Source organism: Anguilla rostrata, chromosome 15, assembly GCF_018555375.3.
Source record: "Anguilla rostrata isolate EN2019 chromosome 15, ASM1855537v3, whole genome shotgun sequence".
Classification (NCBI taxonomy): domain Eukaryota; kingdom Metazoa; phylum Chordata; class Actinopteri; order Anguilliformes; family Anguillidae; genus Anguilla; species Anguilla rostrata.
The window spans coordinates 28,491,302-28,498,125 of NC_057947.1; positions in this window are offsets into that span (position 1 = coordinate 28,491,302).

A 6,824-nucleotide genomic window follows, 5' to 3' on the forward strand; every position below is an offset into this window, starting at 1 on the left:
TGATTGAATTATTGCATATTTTTTTATTAATCACTTAATTTAACATGGAGGTTATTTCAAATCAAGTTTTTAAAAATAAATGAGTACATGATTGGGAAATTAACATCATAATTGTACCATCAAGCGTTATAAGTAAATTAAATGCCTTGTTTTATTACTTAAAAAAAAAAAAAAAGAAAAGATTTGACCTCCTATTTTTTCCCTCCATTTTTGGAATGCCCGTTTTTGCGTGTGTGTTGGCGCCCACCTCCGCAGCAGCCCAGGGAGCTCTGACAGGCAGGCGGTCTCCTGCGGGCTCCTGTGGGTCATGTGACGTCCGACTGCCTGCCCCTCGGCGCGTGAAGCTCACGCATGGTGAGGGGGCAGCCCGCGTTCAGCTTATGCAGACAGCGCGTGCGGGAGGGGCCGGGCGGGTGGTCGGTGTGTAGCGAGACGTGGACGTCCTGCCGTCCGAGATTCAAAGCGCGTGCCGTTCCGTGTGTTCGCTCCCCACACCTGTCGCTAGGCCAGGGCTTCCCCAACCCTGTTCCTGGAGATCCGCTGTTGGTGTAGGTTTTCACTCCAACCCTACCGAAGCACACCTGACTCGACTGCTAAAGATCTCGTTGAGCTGCTAATTAGTAGAATCAGGTGTGTCAGGTTAGTGTTGGAGTGAAAACCTACAGGACTGTAGATCTCCAGGAACATGGTTTGGCAGCCCTGGTGTACATTGCTTGACGAACTACTTTTTGAGTGGAACAGGTACTTGGTGCAAGAATTGCATTTAAGATTTATTTCATTTTTGAAAGGGGCCAAGGTTATGTAGGAGGTCATTTTGAAGGTCATTCCAATGAATGGCTGCAGTCCTAATGGATGTTTTCCCTGTTTTCTTTGTGTGATCTGAGTTAGAGCAAGTTCATAACCGCAGAGGATCTGATGTTGTAATAGGATGCTGAATGATTTAACAAGCCAGGCAAGTGAAATGGGGTCATTTCTATGACAGACTTGTAGATGGAGGCGTACCAGAGGGACCTTTCCCTGCAATGCAATGATGGCTGTCCAATTAAGAGAGGTTAGGCTGCAGTGGGCAGTGTGATATTGATGGGTGTCCAATTAGGAGTGAAAGATGCCGTGGGTGGACATGGCAAGGAGGGCCAATAGCAAACCTCAATGCTGGAATGATGCAGCGTCCCCCACAATGTTTTGATGGCCGCTCTGTAAATGAAATCTCTGTGGATAGTCACGGACAAGTACTGTAGCACAGTGTTTGTTATGGTGCACAGAACATTCTAGTGTTTGGAGTAGTGTGGTTTATTAGATTATTAGATTATTAAATTTGAGCAAGATGGTCTAACCGCCAGATGGCCAGTTATTTGTAGGACGGGACTTGGATCACGTTTGTGTTTTCTTAGTGAGTTGGTGACTGTTTCTTGATGGGCAGATGTTTCTGTTGCTCATGACAGTTAGTAATAGCCACTGCGGTTTTTCTCAGAATTAAGTAACATAATTGGGCTCCACTAAATGTCACTAAAGTTGGTTTTTAGTTTTGAGAATACAGATATTAAATTTGGGCCCTGCAATCAATTTTCATAAATTCACAATGAGAGCAGCAGGCAAAAGAAAGAAAGAAATTGTGACTGCTTCACAGGATATAGCTCAGAGATAATAATTTCAATATGACTTTTTATATGAACACAAAATAAATCTTCTAGAAAATGTCACGCATTTAATTGCTAACAAGATTAAAGGAAAAATCTATTTCAATTTTCAGTGCAGAAAGACACTCTCTAATTTCCAGTGCCTTGTTTCCTAATGACATGGCATACCATTTGGGCTTGTATTAATTACATTAGAGAGGTTAAGTCATGATTTATATAATCCAATTGCCTTTGTTTGGCTCGGAAATTGAAAGTCTGTTTACAGCACAGTGCCAGCGTGCATGAGACCATAACAACATGTATAACGAGGGAATAAACTGAATAAAGTATAACCCTGTAGTGATCTGACTGTAGTGTAATATAATACTGTAGTGATCAGTCTGTAGTGTAATATAATACTGTAGTAATCAGACTGTAGTGTAATATAATACTGTAGTAATCAGACTGCAGTGTAATATAATACTGTAGTGATCAGTCTGTAGTGTAATATAATACTGTAGTGATTAGACTGTAGGGTAATATAATACTGTAGTGATCAGACTGTAGTGTAATATAATACTGTAGTGATCAGTCCGTAGTGTAATATAATACTGTAGTGATCAGTCTGCAGTGTGATATGATATTGTAGTGATCTGACCTTGTGAGAGATAACACTAGTGATCCTTCTGTGGTGTAATATAATACCATAGTGATCTGTCTTAAGTGTAATATAACAGTGTAGTGCCCAGACTTTAGTATAATATAATACTGTAATGATTGGACTATAGGTGTATGTGTGTACCTTTTTGATTGAAATCTATCAACAGGTAATAGTTATGGTTGGCACGTGGTAAGTGATGCTTGCTCAGGTTGCTGTAAGTTGGGACAAACTTTCTGCGGCCATTGTTGCTCGTCTGCTTGTGTGCTGATTGGTCAAAAGAGTGTTGGGGGGGTGGGTGGGTGGGCGGCATTTCTCTGCGCTGACCCCTGAACCCTGACCTTTGCTCCTGTTCTGAAGGAGACAGCAGAGGCAACGGCATTATTCAGGGCTCACAGAGCAGAGAGGGGCAGGACAGAAGAAAAGAGAACGGGATGAAAGAGAGCGAGAGACGGAGGGTGGTAAAGAAACTCCGTCAGCTCGCAGGGTGGACTTATTCAGAGGGCTCTGAGAGCGTCTCAGACGCTCGAGTTCAGAGCCCCGCACACCTGCGGGAGCCATTACCCATAACTCCTCCGTGTGCGCAGCAACAGAAAACACTCCCCGCCTTTGATGTGAAATCGAATTAATGCGCCGCAAAAAATTCAAAGGTTCATTACTGAAACTGATATGGGGGGGGAACACCGACGCACACTTCAACTCCTCTCTTTAATTCATCCAACTAAATCTTCTGTCTCTCGCTCCTCTCTTGTTCTCCTTTTTAAGTAGAGATTATCTGGCCATTCATGCCAGGTAGAGATAGGCAGAGGCTGTGTGAAAGACTGCTGCTCTCCTCTGTCTACCCAATGAGGAGAAACCCAGAGCCTCCATCAGCTTAGCAGTTGAGCTGGGGGCTCCGAGTGTGATTATTCTTTGTGTGGATGCACTGGGCCTCCGCTGCTTGCCTGCTCTGTGAGCGTTTAGTGTTCCTGGCCCTTCTGTTGAGTGGGCTGTAATTGGGGCAGCATCAGATCCAATTAAGACCAAAGCAGTCGATTCCCTGTCGTGCGACTCGCTGTGGAATCTCTTTATTGGTTTTCAGAGATATGACTTGTCTTAACTTCATTTTTAAATTAATACTCCGGTCCTCTGAGGATAAAAATCTGTTTAACTGTGAAATAACTCTGAGGCGAGTCAGATGCAAAAGAGAATTCAAATTCTCGCACATGATCTCCCCTGTGAATCTAACTGACAAAACCAGCTGACACCCAGTAATGACACTAGGAGAGAGGTTTAATATGTTTTCAAAATTATTGAAAAAAATTTATAAGAAACATTAAGGTGACAGTAGGAAGGAAATTTAAACATTTGGAACACCGTGGTGTGAGTAGGAGTTCTGAATTAAATTGATCAGAACACCTAGGTGCAAACAGTAGGGAAGTTTAACCCTTTAAGGTGCTAAATCACAAATCTGTGATTGGAATGTTCTTCACTGAACATTCTAATGCAGATGTCACAGTCACTACTGGAATTGAAAGCAGTGGAGTTCTGGAACACTGACTTAGAAAAACATTCCAAAATCCTGCACTTCAAAGGGGTGTGTGATGTTCTTCATTCTATTTTATAGTCCTTCATTTCTGGCCTGTGGGAGCAGCCACTCTTGGGCTGACTTGCACAGCAAGAGAGCAACTGAGGTTTAAACGTTTTGAATGCTAGAAGGAGAGAAGAATGAATGGAGCAGAGGCTGTGTTAGCGGTTCATTATTGTGTACACTCAGAAGGGGCTAGGAAAGAGTCGTAAATGCTCTGAATGCCATGGAGAGGCAATCGAGGAGAGGTTTACATTTTTTGAACCGTTTAGATGGAGGTTTAACAGAAAAATCAGCGGGAGAGGTATTTCAATGACATGTGATAAGTCAAGGTTAAGCTTCTGTTATGAGACTTTATTCTGCACCTTATAGCTGGAATATTTGTAGAAGGCTCTGGAAAGCGTGCTCTGCCAAATTGGCAGACACATTGCACTCAGAGCCCGAGAATTTCTTGACATTGGTGGAGAAAAAAACCTTTTCTCATTTAACATAAATGCCGCAAAATTCACAGAACAAATGGGGAGCAGCAACAAACCTGACCTTTCTCTTCTGCCCTGCTACTCATTCAGCAGTAGAAATGTGTGTTTGACCTTGTCTTCAGAAGGTGAAGGAATGAGAAGTGTAATACGGACATGATGCAACCTGTGTCGTTCAACCCTCTAAATCTGAAGCAGAATCGGTACTGGCTACTGATGAACCCGCAAAATAATCAGACTGTCATTAGTAATTATGCTGTGCGGTCTGGCACTCAGAATTATAGAATCGGTGTATTAATCATTTGAGCAGTGGGTTTGTGTTAGTCTATGATTTCGCAGTGGAGGTTTTCAGTAGAAATTAATTATATCCTGAAGATTTGGAATTTGTGCTTTTACTGTGGGCATATACAGGATGGAATTCTTTTAAATTGTCTTTAAAAAAATTTTTTTAAGTCTATAATTCATAAAAATCCCCATTGGATCATGCATGTCTGAATAACCAACAACTGTAGGTGCCATCGGGGAACACAGTGGCTGACGGTACTACAAATGAGAGAGATTTCACTTAAATACCTCAACTGAGCATTTAATGAAAGTGGTATTTCCCTACGGATTAAAATAAAAGCACCACAAGCGATAAACATCTTGCAAAGTGCTTTTCTTAAATCGTCTTGCCTCCAAGGAAAACTACTTCAATGCTGTGATACAACTGGCATCCCATTGGTGAAGGATACCCTCGCTGAGGATGCAGATAAAAATCACGCTTCTGATGGATCTCATCAGCCTGCTGCCAGTTTCAGAGAGCCTGCAGAAATTTTGGTCCTTATCCGTCCAAACATCTGGCCCATTAAATATTTTTATACTTAATTTTATTCCTTATCTTTGCCTCATCTCCCTTATCTCTGGAATACCCAACGGTATCTGAAGGCTTGTTCCACTTCTAAAACATACTTTTTTCAGGTTGGGGGAACACAGGTGATCACCTGTGTCCTCTGGAAGGTGTTCAGACGGCCAGCGCTTCCTTTCGCTCTGTGGCTGCTCTGTGTAGCCACTGTGGCGGAGGCTATCTGGAGATGCAGTCGCCTTGCTTGCTTTGATTTCTATTACATTGCTAAGTGATTTCCGCCCTAGGGGCAAAAACCATTCATCTATCATGGACAGACCCTACCGCCCTGCCTGGAAATCACTCGAGCTGCATGAGACTGTAGTGGAAACACCATGCAAAAAAAACCAAAAAAAAAACCCTGGCAGACCACAAATTAATTTTCACTTGAACCTTAGCTTTTGGTGAAGGAACATAGAAGGTAACATTGAAGGCTCTGTGTGTGACCAAAACACTCTATCTGAGTGTGACTGACTTCCTCTGCATGTGACTGAGACTCTCCCTGTATGTGACTGAGACTCCATCTGTATGTGACTGAGACTTCCTCTGCATGTGACTGAGTCTGTTTGTGACTGAGATTGTCTGTGTGTGACTGGTACTCCTGTGTGTGACTGAGACACTTCCTCTGCATGTGACTGAGACACCATCTGTTTGTGACTGAGACTGTCTCTGTGTGTGACTGAGACTCTCTTTGTGTGTGACTGGTACTCCTGCGTGTGACTGTGACTCTCACTGCATGTGACTGAGACACTTCCTCTGCATGTGACTGAGACACCATCTGTTTGTGACTGAGACTGTCTCTGTGTGTGACTGAGACTCTCTTTGTGTGTGACTGGTACTCCTTCGTGTGACTGACTCTCTCTGCATGTGACTGAGACACTTCCTCTGCATGTGACTGAGACTTCCTCTGTGTGTTACTGAGACTGTCTGTGTGTGACTGAGATGGAGGGTGGGGGGTAAGGGGACAGAGCTAAGGGATGAGCACACCATTGCTCTTTTGTCAGGAATTCATCAGCTGGGTAAGAAATGTCCTCTAGGAGTGAGAAATTCATACAGCAGAATGGAGCAGATGCTTCAACCCAGTGGGACTTGGGAGAGCAGAGGGGACACCAGTATTTCCGTTATCACCGTTCAAATGTAACGGCAGACACAGCCCAGGTTCCAGAAGCAAAGAGTCTTTGTGTGGCACATTTCCTGGGCACAGACCCCGGGGAGTACAGGACCTCTAAATGTGTGAAGGGAACATCGTGATTTGGGAGGTTTTGTAGTTTCTGTGAGCGAGGCCTTTAAAAATCTGATTGAAACTTTACCTTCGGTCTGGGATTGTCCTGGTCCTCAGTTCAGGCCATGCGAGGCGTATAATGTATTCCCCTAAATTTCATGAGTAGCCGGGTATAACTGCTGTGCCCGTACTACAACAGAGAATGTCTGACAGGAAGATGAACAGCTACTGAACTGCAGACTTGCGGGAGATAAAAGCATGGACACTTTTTACTGCATCCATAAGGAGGGTTTAGCAGTCAGCTGTGACATATAATCATTACAAGAACTGCAGAGGAGAGAGAGAGAGAGAGAGGTCCAGTCAATTGAAAATCCACAGTCGGGTTGGTGAACATTGAGGAAG